Genomic DNA, 13661 nt, shown 5'->3' on the forward strand with positions numbered 1-13661 from the left:
GACAGCCGCACCCCTGGTTGATCACGGGTGTTCGTTATGTTGGAAACTTTCTCCTGGTCAGTCTGGATATTTATGACACAAAACCAAGTTTATGTATTTGGAAACAGAGAAGTGCCTGCACTTTTATTTGAGAATATAGGTAGTTCACGTATTACTGTTTATTTCTTCAATACTAATAATACACACATAAAATCAAACCAAACCAAACAAAACAACACCTATCTCCATTCGAAGATCTCTCTAACCACAACCACCATAAGCCTCCCCAGATCAACCCCAAACAAAAGAAACAATTTCCTTTTATTGTCAACCGGTCCAGCCACTTACAAAACTAACACCTATTAAACACCTGCAGCTCTGCTGGTTTACATTTCAATTAAACCCTGAGCGCTCCTGGCCCTTGTAGTAAATTTGTTGACTGCCATTTTTGTAGGCCCTATTAACTACAACTCCCACATCGTCTCTTGGGAGATGCATTCTCCTGTATACCTTAATATTCTAGGACCCACATATTTGCCATTCGTGCCCAGCCCGCATCTATGGTCACAATATTTATACAAAAAAAATAAAAAAAATCATATGGTAATATGTTGACCATAGTTGTCCAGTGTAGATTTCTATAGACTAATACATACATTATATATATTATATATATGTATATATATATATATATATATATAATATATATATATATATATATGTGTGTGTGTGTATATATATATCTATATATATATATATATATATATATATATATATATATAGGAATAATAGTCAAAAAACATTCCTGTAAGGATTCCATACAGTGCATATAGTAAGTATTCATCCCCCTTGGACGTTTTCATAGTTTGTTGTGTTACAACCTGAAATCTTGATGCATTTAAATGGGATTTTTTTCCCTCTGATTTACACAACCTACTCAATCACTTTGAAGAGAATTTTTATAGTGAAACAACAGTTAATGAAAAATAAAAAAAACTGAAATGTTAGATAAGTATAAGTATAAGTATTCACCGCCCCAATACTTGGTAGAACCACCTTTAGCAGCAATTACAGCTGTGAGTCTTTTGGGGTAAGTCTCTACCAGGTTTGGATAATATTCACCCATTCTTCTTGACAAAATTGTTCAAGCTCTGTCAACTTGGATGGGAATCGTTGGTGGACAGCAATCTTCAAGTCTTGCCACAGATTCTCAATCGGATTCAAGTCCGGGCTTTGACTGGGCCCTCTAGGACTTTCACGTTCTTGTTTTCAAGCCACTCCACTGTCTCTTTGGCTGTGTGCTTGGGGTCATTGTACTGCTGAAAGGTGAATCTCCGTTCCAGTCTTCGGTCTTTTGCAGACTGAAGCAGGTTTTCCTCAAGGATTTGCCTGTATTTAGCTCCATCCATTTAGCCCTCTACCCTGACAAGCTTACCAGTCCCTGCTGATGAAAAGCATCCCCATAGCATGATGCTGCCACCACCATGCTTCACAGTAGGGATGGTGTTACCTGGGTGATGTGCTGTGTTGGGTTTGCGATAGACATAAGGCTTTGCATTTAGGCCAAATAGTTCAATTTTTGTTTCATCGGTCCACAGAATCTTTTGCCACATCTTTTCAGAGTCTCCCACATGCCTTTTTGCAAATTCCAAGTGGAATTTTACATGGGCTTTTTTCAGGCCAGATTTATGGAGTACCTGAGCTATTGTTGACACATGGACAGTTTCTCGCCAGGGAATGCTGTAGATCTTTCAGAGTTGTCATTGTCCTCTTGGTGGCTTCTCTGACCAAAGCCACCCGGCTGCTCAGTTTGGGAGGACAGCCTGCTCTAAGCAGATTCTGGGTGGTGCCGTATACCTTCCTCTTTTTAATGATTGACTTGACTGTGCTCCAAGGGATATTCAGTGCCTTTGAAATCTTTTTATACCCTTCCCCTGATCTGTGCCTTTCCACAACTTTATCCCGGAGTTGTTTTGAAAGCTCCTTGGTCTTCATGGTAGTATCTTTGCTTTGAATGCACTTTAACAATTTAACATTTAACTTATTGTGTGAATTCTGAAGGCAATTGGTTGCACCTGAGCTTATTTAGGAGTGTCTTAGCAAAGGGGGTGAATACTTATCTAATGAAGACTTTTCAGGTTTTTATTTTTAATTGAACTGCTTTTTCACCCCGCCACCCCTCATTTCTTCACACATTGAAAGTGTTGAGAAGGTTGTGTAAATCAAAGGGAAAAAAATCCAATTTAAATGAATCAAGATTTCAGGTTGTAACACAACAAACTATGAAAACGTCCAAGGGGGGTGAATACTTGCTACAGGCACTGTAGTTTCCTTTAAAATCTAGTTCAAAATCTGTTGAAACATTTGTGGGAAAATGGCCAAAATCCTCTTTTGCTGTATATTTTTCTTTTTTATAATTGATTAAGAAAGTTTTCCTAAAGTTTTTTGTGTTTTTTTTTGGTGTGTTCCTCTTATTTCTCTTTATTTATTTTTAAATAAGCCAAGACCATTCAGAATATAAAAACCCCCCAGAATATTAGACCTGCAGACCTCTCCCTTATTTGTCGGTGTTGTGAAATATCCTGCATCCTCTGGAATTTCTGCATCCCCCGCTCTTTGTGTCTGTTCGGAATGCCTACTTGCTTTCTTGCAGTTCACGTGTGCACGTCAGCTACTTCTCGGGATCCCGGGCCATATCTAGAAAATCAAATTTTGAGTTTAAAAAACCGATAAGATTTTGCTATTCTACATTTTAGGATGTTAAAAAATTTGAAACCTACGCTCTCTGGATGGAACGAGAGACAAAAAAAAGGTAGCGTGTTGTCGATCATTGTCTATAGTCGAATTCTCGGACCTTTCTTTTCTAGTAGTTCAGTGAACTCTTTAACTAAATTTTTCGTCACTACCACCCTCGTAGTGCATGGTTTCAACCCCTCTCAAGGTCTCTGAGCTCGGTACTTCGATTTGGTCTCAAGAGGTGTACATACCACATGATAACGAACCCCTATTGTTCAGTCGGTCTCAGTCTCCTGGAGTCTTTCAGGTCCATTCGTCAGCACTTTTCCAAAAGTATTGGACACTGGTACCAGTCATAATCCTAAGTCATCAGGGAGCCCGTATCTGCACAAGATGTTCAACAAGGGCCGTCCCCGGCATCATCATCATCAGGAGGACCTACTCAGGGGAAGGGTCCCCCTTCCTGTGGACCCTGGGTGGTATAGTTTTAAACACGTTTCGCATTGTTTTAATGACCAGTCCAAGTCGTTTTGTCCAGATTAAGAAATTAACTAGTAGTGTTTGGAATCAAGGTTTTCAGTTAGAATACTTGTTTGTTTACTTTTTTATAAAGAGAAAATAAAACAGTGAAAATGTATCACATACAATCTTCTCATATCAATTACAACTTATCAACATTTGTTACCTGGGTTATGGATTGCAAAACAATTTTTGGAATGTTCTGTTTACACGCATGCATTAATGATCTGCACATGCAATGTCCTTTTTATGTAGTTTGAGAATCTCAACTATTTTTCCTAAGAGATATAAGTCCATACAATATAATAGACTTGACATTATCCCGGGGGAAGACATTTTTATATAGAAAAGCCAGCCATAATGGAGTACTACTATATAGGGCTGCAGCTGGCATGTTTTTTTTTATTGGATACAGGTATATAAAACTCTATTGCCTCAAAACATTCTTTATTTTTTCTAAGATATATTTGTGCACACTATATAAAATGTGAAAGTACCTTGGTGCAATACGTTCCTCAGGGTGTCTACGGTGCTGTTTTACCCTTTCTTAGGCTTCCCCATTCTTTTTGTGAGTTTTTTTTCTGAGGGGATGCCAGATATAGCTGCCTATAGTATTTGGTGTCCCGTCTTCAAGGGTTAACATTAAACGAGACACTAATTCAACTTACTTTGTATTTGTTGTATCAATGCAATTACTTTTTGGGGGAACCTCAACTACTTTGGTATCAAATTGTTATAATACTGTACCCTAGCTTGCTAATTGACAGATGCAAAATTGGGAACCAGTATTAACTACTGTATGCTAACTGGGTTGGTGGAATGTGCTGTTCCAACTGAATCATCGTTGGGGTCCCACAACTGGTTACATATGGGAGAAACTACTAGGGGTAAAATGGTAAAACAATACAATTGCCTGTTAATAATCTCTAGTTATGAACACGAAAAATACTTCCTTTACATTGCACAGCACGCTACCTCATGTAATGGTTCGTAACTCCTACATATTAATATGAATAACTCGTAAATGATTTAGAGATTGCTGAATTTACCACTTAGCATCAAGGGACTTTCATGGGATGCAACACCATGATTTCCGTTACGATGTCCACATGATTTCCATTACATGAGAGTAGATGTTGAACTTCATGTTGATTTGAACTCGGCTCTCGCCAAGATAAGCATCAACTAAGACGTAGCTTTGCAGTAAACTAATGTGATCCATCTGCATCTCCATCCATTTGCTTTGTTTTCCATCTGATGATGTAGATATCCTTCTGTCTGGTGTTGATTGCTGAAGTGTAATGCTAGTTCCAGGGATCAGCTCATTTTGCCTCCCCAGCGCATCAGCACACACAACGGCTGTGATGCTGGCTCCTGGGACCAACCCAGTGCAATCTCCCCAGCGCATCAGCATGACAACCGTCTGGATTGAGCTAAGTAAGGTACATCTCTGGGGTCTTCAATTATGCACTGTCCATCCTCTGTGTTTCGTCGACTAGCCCATGACAACTCAAGAGGGCTCAACAGTGATTCTGGAGTCCCAGCATCACCCCCCTCCATCCCCCACTCTGCTCAGCCCAGCTTACTTACCTGTACATCAGCGTTGCTTTCTTTCTATTGTGCTTTAGATCCCCATCCAGAATCTTTCCTTCTCAACCACAGTCAGTTGCTGCTCCTTTCTGCTGCTTCAGATAAGTTCTTCACTGTGCGACGCAACTCTTGGCCACTGAACCCGACGTCTCTGAGAAACTGAATTGTAGAGGGTGCCACAAATCCACAAAAACCCACCTCCACTGGGTAAACCCGGACTCTCCATCCTCGCTCTTGCACTTCAGCAGCTAGTTGAGCATACCGAAGTTTCTTCCTCTCATACGCCTCATCCACAGCATCTTCCCATGGCACTGTTAACTCTACCAGATGAACAAGGATGATCCAGACCACAAGACAATAAAGTGGACTAATATGCGGACTAGAAAATCCTGCAAATCCATCTAACTTAATCCTGATTGCAGTTTATGAAACAGATAATTCCAGTAATTGGTTTACAAGTGAAACAAGTTGGACCGATAATGAGGACTAACCTACAACAATGTCCAAATGTTTTGCATCACCCTATAGAATTAACACATTTAGTTTCATAAAGTCGAATGAAACCTGTTAAATAATGTTATGTTAATATTTTACATTATATACCGCTTTGTAGTTTTCCATAGACTTAACAAAAAATGATCCAAAGACAAATTGAAAAATGTGACATTTCATAATCTAACATGAAACTGGTATAATGTTGTATTTTCTATGATTAAATGATGTTAAATAAAATGTCTAAATTATGCTCATAGTTTATTTATTTATTTATTTAATTAATTTATTCTAGATGGTGCCAAATTTTGACCAGAGTTGTACAAACCCTTCTTTACTAATCTGCAAAATTCAGTGCCAGTTAAATATATAAAGGGATCCCTGTACAAAAAGTAAAACACATTTTTATTACATCATATCTTTTTCATGCACATTTCAAACTGGCTGATCATACTGTCCTTGCATTTAAGCTACCAGCACTGCTGCATAGGCACAGAAAAGTTTCACTGTGTGAGAATAGACCATTAGTTGTTTATAGTTAAAGCATATTAACTGAAATTGTATTGCGTTAAACTGAAAATGGTATCAAAAGTACATGGTTAAAAGGTTTATTTTAAATGTAGGGCTGTGGCAAAGTAGGTTTCGGTGAGGAGGTGCAGGAGTGATGCACTGATCAATGAAAGACAGACAACGATAATCCAAAGTGCAAAAATGTTTATTTATAATCCTGGTCTGGTGACCACAAATAATAATCACAGGCAATACACAGCAATGTGTACTGCACTGTTCTAACTAACGGGTTGCAGTCCCAAATAATAACACTGTCAATTTACACACACAAATACACACGCTATCATAAGTCCCGAATGGGTGGTTTCAGTGCAAGTGGTGAAATACAGTTTAATTCGTGAACAATGGAACAGTGTTGTCCAGGTTTGTGCTGGCCTTAAGCGACATTTCCTGGATCGTGTTTAGCCATCTAATAATCACAAATAAAGCACAGTATTAGCAACGACAAAACAAGCAAGCACTCACAATATTATCACACTCCTTTCTGGTTCGTCCGTAACCATAACAAAGGAACAGATCACTTCACTACGTCCCCTTTTTATCGTCACTCTCGCCCCCTTGGTTAACGATTGCAACCACTCCTCCAATCTACGGCTGCCACATCGCTTACCTTCCGGGGCAATGATTTGGTGTGCCATAGCTCCACCCCCTTTCTAGCTGGCCAACTTCCACCTAACCTTGGGAATTAATTGTCTAGCCATCCAGTCCAGGGCACTCTTTTCCCTTTACACAGTGTCCTCACAGGTTGGGAGGGAGATTTATGGCTAAGAATCATCAGTCACAAGGGCATTTGTATATATTCTGCGAGACTTTAGTCACACGGATCTGACTGCTCAAATGTGAAGGACATAAGAAATGTATGGAATAAAGTTTTCAGATGCACTAATCATTTCAGAGGAAAAAAGCATCTCTCTGCAAAACAATGTAAACAGTAAATGCTTAGGACGAGCAAGCGTACTAACTTAGTCTTACCCATCACAGTACTAAATTAATCCACTTGAACAGGATCATCATGAATCTGATTTCGTATGCTGCTCTTGTTTAGTTTGATTAGAAGATGATCTACCTGTGATATTTAACTTCTGCAATCAGGATTAAAAGACATACTAGCTTGAGTCGAAGTGAACTTTACCTGCTTAATCCACTAGTTAGACACATCAAGTGGAAGAAATTTGGTATGCTGCAATTGACCCCTTAATAATAATAATAATAATAATAATAATAAAATCATAATAATAATAATAATAACACTATATAACACAGTTTTTGTTCCTGGGTAGTAAGTGTTATTTCCTAATTGTTTATGCCTCAAAAGTACAGAAAATGGCTATTATTCCCCACAGACTTTGCTTTTGTGACCAGGACAGTGATATTTCAAAATATCACTATTTCCAATCGGAAAATGGGCAAATGTGTGTCTTTTCGTTCACATAAAGTCAGAAAAAAACAACATATGAATCCAAATTAACATATATTTATACTAAAGTAATACAAAGATGACTACAAAAGATTTAGAAGTGAGTAGTTTTTCGAAATTTACAATTATACTATATTTGCAAGATATTTCTGGACTCTCCTGTTTTTTGGACACTTCTCCCAGACAACTCTGTATTTTGCTCAAAACTAGTGTTAACTAGTGTTAACCTTTAATTTCTGCAAAAGTGACGTATGGTCCTCTTGTAGTTACTGCAATCCCTGTACGTACTGGTAGGGTTTAGGACCCAGGGAAGCCCTGAGGCAGGCATGCACTCAGTGCACGAGACAAGCTTACATAGGTGGAGTTGTGGAGTTTCCATGCGTGTTTTTTTTTTTTTAGCTTGAGGCATTTGCATGGGAAAGATTTCTCGTGTAAAAAGCCTTTTTGAGTTTGCATTAGCTCGGTTTATTTTACTCGAGTAAACCAGGCTTTTCACCCGATGTCATGCTAATCAATGGGAAAGGTGGGGGTTGATATGTAAATTAGCTATGTAAAATACTCGTGCTGTTTTTGAAGGTTACTAGTGAAACTTTGTGAACATTTGTTTTCTTAAATCTTTTTTTGGCAAATTATATATATATATATATAAAGATTAGCATTTAAATGTTGAAAAGTTGCTAAATATAAATCTGGACATGTTATTTATTTCTTTTTACATACTGCACCTGCACACATACAAGTCAGCCAGATTTAAGATTTAGTTAATATTTAAGTAAATCTTAAATCTTATGTCATGTTTTTTTTTCTGTTTGATATTTTTCTTATTTAAAGCAATTAGAAAGAGCACTGTATCACAGTGGAATAGCTGCATGCCTTTGTCTGATGTAGGGATTTACTTAAATTCAGGCCACCAGATTTCAGTTTACAAAAGCTCCCTTATTTTAAAAACTCAATGTTGACAGGTATGGACCTGTTAAATATTAGACTTATAAATTGTTACAGCAAAATTGGCAAAAATGTAGGCTCATTGCTCCAGGTGCAAAATCCAGACAATCTGTCCAAAAATAATAGAATCAAATGGGACCCAAGAAACCTTCAGATGTGGATATTATCTGAGCTGTACATGCACCACTGGCAGGATTCAATTGTGCCAGATCGCACTGGGTTCCTCGGAAGGTCATTATGCTGAAAGTAGTTGTTTTACATCAAATTGGATAATTCACTCCAGATTTAGAATTCTCAGTAGGTTGTTAGAAATATTCGTAAGGTAAAAATATGCTCAATTTGTCACTTATGAAATGTTGAACTACCTCACAAGAAGATCAAATGCATACTGTATAAGTAAGCGCTTATTAGCATATTGGAGCCATCAGCTCCTACAGCTTCTACAGACTTAGATAATGCCAGGGGATTCTGACCAGAGCAAAAAAGATTACAATTCAATATTGAAGCAACATAACTTAGAACCTCTCAGAAAGATCATAAACATGTAAGGACATGGTTCAAATAAAACAAACAAACAAAGTATTTGAAGCTACATCACTTACAACACTCCAAGTATCCCTCTAAGTGTTCTGTAGAGGCCTGGCTCAACCTGAATCACTTCACTTATGTCATCTGAATTTCATGAACAGGCGGGTCATTCTGACTCTCTACATTGTTGTAAACACTGCAATAAATCCCAACCTTTAGACAGCAGTGAAGAAAGCCTTTCCTTTCCTAAATGCTGCTGAAGCAAGCAAGCATCTGAAATGTATTTTAAAATAAATCTATTTTATTATGTTAATGTTATTTTTGAAGTATTTGCACCAGAAACATTGTCTTTGGCCCTTTTCATTTCATTGCGCTGAAGATATATTTTCTTGTTTAACTTTAGTTCAAGATGTACGCTGCAGGTGTACAGTTTAAACTGAAGTGTCTTGGTACCTAACCCCTTCCTGTTCTGTAAGTCATATGGTTTGATTTTTTTCTAATAATGCAATTTTTTTTAATACAATGTTTTAGATTAACCACTGCTTCTTGGTACCTAATTCTGATATGCAGAATTGCACATAGAAACTGATGAGGAAACCAGTATACAAATGAGTGCCCAATCATTTTAAACTAGTCCTCAGTACTGCAACCCACTTACAGAACAAACCCGACATGACAGAAGATTAGCAAGTGACCTCAGTCTTGAGGATTGGCTCTTTTCAATAAGAGAACCTAAGAAGCTGATGTTGCTACTGAACCCTGTAGGAGAGTTCAGCCTGACTGTTCTTCACAGGGCCCTGTCTGGCACAACCACTAGAGGTCACTGTGGCACAGTGAGACGTACCATCATGCCCAACACTCCATGGGGTAGAGCCTTAACTAGGTGAGCCCCTAGGGACACCAACATAAACAAATTGTTTATAAATGGTATACATATAGTTAACCCAATACACCACTTCATATATGGAAGCTGAGGAAAAGTAACAGAAGGTAGAACACACTTTGTTACACAGAGGTCTGATTTCACAGACTCTGCAAAAAGCAGTAAAAATGTTACATGCAGATGGATTATATTACTATAATTAACAGTCTCACTGGGACAGGTTTCACAAATCAAAAAGGAATATGTGCTGCTAGATAACAGAACATTCCATTGTGAAATCAGTTTTCCCTTCCCACTTGGCTGACACAAAGGAAAGTGTCTTACATCCTGTCAGGAATCTCCGCTCCAGCCAAGCACCAGACCCCTGCTTCTCACTCTCTTAGATCTGCAGTGACAGGCCAATTACGCTCCGACCTGACGTACTGTAGTTCAGCGAACTGAAGGGAAGGAAGTGGTTGTTGAAATTAACTGCCAGACTGGCCAACAGAATGTGTTGTTACAGAAGTGATAAAAAGGCATGCACATATTTCAGACAGTGCAGTGCAATTAAAAAGCAGACAGACCAATTAATTAATTGTTAAAATCACAGATACAAAAAAGTGGAACTTGAAATATACCCCTACTGCAGATTTTGTTTTGATCACAGTAGTGTTCAGTAGTAAAGTTAGCAGTCAGCTGTGTGTTTAAAAGTGTTCATTGGCTTCCTCTAATCATGTTGTGCACACAAACAAAAAGTAACACACTTGTATTAATAAAGACCAGTCTAACAATTCCCTTATTTATAATTTGGCTCCCTGTGCTAAAATTAAAAAAATTAAGTCAACTGCAAATCATTAGGGAACATTCGAGAATGCTGTTAAGCTGATAAGAGGAAAAAATGTTTCACTACAGTACATTTTAAAAGTTATGTAAGCAATAACTTAAACCTTTTTTAAAATATAAATAGCAATCAAATTAAAAAAACAAAAATAGTTTTGTAGATAAGGATAATTTATTTTGTGTTTACTTGCTGACATTGACAGATCGTCACCTGTCGGGCTAATTGTAGTGTTTTCAGACCCAGTTCGATTTAGTACATGGCAGTGAAGCACGACTCTGCCAACACAAGTGCATTTATTTCTGTCTCCCAACCTCTTAAAATGCTTTGGTCTTTACAACATGACATTCCCTTCCCTGCAATCAGAGGAATAATTATGCTATTCAAAACTAAGATATGCTACCAGGTTTGATGCCTGGCCAAAGAATGGGTAAGCAGATGGTTGGTTAATGACAGGAAACAATGGGGTGGAGACAGTTTCAGTCTCTAGGTGAAATGTTCCAGGAAGGTGAAGTCTGCACTAACAGTAAGGTGTGCAAACAGTTAAGCAGTATATGATTTTTAAAATGAAAACGCATGTTTGCGATAACATTTGCTTCTTTCAAAACTGCACCACGACCTAGACAACAGGTGAGAAATTAAATCTTTAGCTATAGCTAATTTAAAAGCACAGCAAAGTGGTGTCCTGTAAAGTGAAAGCAGGGCAAAGCAGAGGCAAGCAAACATTTCAAGTTACAGTGCAAATTTACTGAGGCAGACTTCTATATGAGTAAATATTTTGTTACGTTATGTTATACTGGTACCCTCTTCCTCTGAAAATATGGCCTGGTCTTTACAACTGAAGCTCTCCCACAACCTACATATAGAAAAAAAAACAGCCCCAGGTACAACCCCAAACAAGCCTTATATAGTAGGTTTCAAATCACAGCTCCAGGTCAGAAGTTCAAATATTTAATACTGTAAAATCTTGTAGTGTGTATCAGTGTGTAGTGTGTGTCAGCATTGTCTGCTTTTGTACAAGGGGACTTGTAAAACTGCATTATTTTAAGGTGTCTGGTTAAATGTTGAACAAATAAACACTTAAAATACCCACAAAACAAAACAAAAAAAGTATACAAAAAAAAGTAAAAAAGTATATTTCAGTTTCTCAGATCTGACTTCTTCTCCATTATGACTCAAACAGGGATATTCATCTTTTATATTATAATAATCTTGTGGAATGGATGGATTTCTGGTTTACATGACATAATTTGGGGTAATCATACATTTTCCGCTTTGAGTCATTTCAAGTCATGAAAGGCGGTGACCTCCTGCCAAATAAACAAATGTTATGTTAATCTATTCCAGTTAAAGCAGAGGTCATGAAGACTCAAAATTATTCTTCCCTCTAAAAAAGGACTAAGTTTGCAAAGTCTGTTCGGACAAAAGGAAAGATTTTGGAGAACAAGGAAGTCTTTGAGATGAGGAGCGAGAGGCAATGTGTTGAGCACAGCACTACACCTGTAAGACAGCATCGTTTATTAAACTCTGTTGTATTAAATACTGTACAAAAGCCTAGCAATAGTGAGTACTAGTGTCGGGGTAACAGCCTAATAGTGTTTTATTTTGTATCGGTTCATTCATTTTATACATTATTTCTACTTATGGTTGGTTATTTTCTCTCCTTAACTGTTTGGACAACTTGTTCCAGTTTAGTGCAGAATCAAGGGTTTCGTTTGCAGAATGTCTAGACTTTCTCATTTGTTTATCGCAAAATTAAGGGTCTTCTGAGTGGTGCATCCGGTAAAGGCGCTCCACGTGGATTGCAGGATGCACCCTATAACCTGGACATCGCCGCTTTGAGTCCAGGTTATTCCTTTGCCGACCGAGGACAGGAGCTCCCAGGGGGCGGCACATAGTTGGCCGAGTGCCGCCCAGAGGGAGGGAGGGGTAGGTCGGCCAGGGTGTCCTCATCTCACCATGCACCAGCGACCCCTGTGGTCTGGCCGGGCGCCTACGGGCTTGCCTGCAAACTGCCGAGGGGTGCGTTGTCCCCCGATGTTGTAGCTCTGGGTGGCTGTATGATGAGTCTGCAGTGTAAAGAAGTAGGCGATTAACAGCACACGTTTTGGAACGTGTGTTCGTCTTCACCACTCCCAAGTCAGCGCAGGGGTGGTAGTGGTAAGCTGAGCCTAAAAATAAGTTTGATGCCCTTCTAAAAGATGCCCATAGTGAAAGCATAGCAAAGTGTAATAACCATAGTGGAAGCAATGTAAAACATAAGTAAGCATTGTAAAGCCCAACGAGGAATGCTAAAGCATATTTAAAAAAACCCCAAAAAACATGATAAATCATGGCAAATGTATAAACAGGGGTAAAGCATGGGAAAAAAAAAAAAATTACCATACAAATTTACCCAGGTATTTTATAAGGGAAGATATAATGACGTCAGTACACATTACTGTTAAACAAACAGAAACCAGGAAAGTTTGCTGCACAAAAACAGAGCTCAGTGTTCAGCTTTTGCTGAGACAAACGCAGGTGACTAGAGTTCTGTAGCCACCGCTCTACTCCCTTTGATCCTGTGCACATAGTTCAGTGTTTGAATATACGATGGTGCATAGTGATTCCACAAGGGTTGAAGCTCCAGTGTACCCACAGCTGTTGATTTCAATCACAGCAGGATGTATGTCTGTTTTGGTAGAGTCCGTAGAGTCTGTAATCACTTTAAACCACTTATTCGTACCATCTCAAAAAGATTTAGCTTTTCAAATATAGTGTAGAAATAGGGCCACTGCAGTTAGAGACCTATATTTTCAAAATGTGTTTGCCTTATTTGAACAGCTCTCCATGAAATTTAATTTACCACATTCACACTTTTTTTCACTATTTACAAGTTAAAAATTATACATCGTATTCACCTAACTAAAGAAAAACTAGCTAAAATGTATCCAGATGCAGACCCAGCCTGTAATAGATGGAAGCAGACTGCTGACTCTTTAATCCATATGTTCTGGTCCTGTCACAGACTGACTACATTTTGGACTTTCATTTTTTTATCTTTTTCTTAAATGTTCCACTTACTTACTGACCCCAACCCACCTATTTCACTACTCAGAGTTTTATCTGTAAATACAGCCCTGCAGAAAACTCAATCTAATTTCGTAGCTTGTGCTTCTCTATTGGCAAGGCGTCTGATTCTTTTG

Source organism: Polyodon spathula, chromosome 14 (genome assembly GCF_017654505.1).
Source record: "Polyodon spathula isolate WHYD16114869_AA chromosome 14, ASM1765450v1, whole genome shotgun sequence".
NCBI lineage: Eukaryota > Metazoa > Chordata > Actinopteri > Acipenseriformes > Polyodontidae > Polyodon > Polyodon spathula.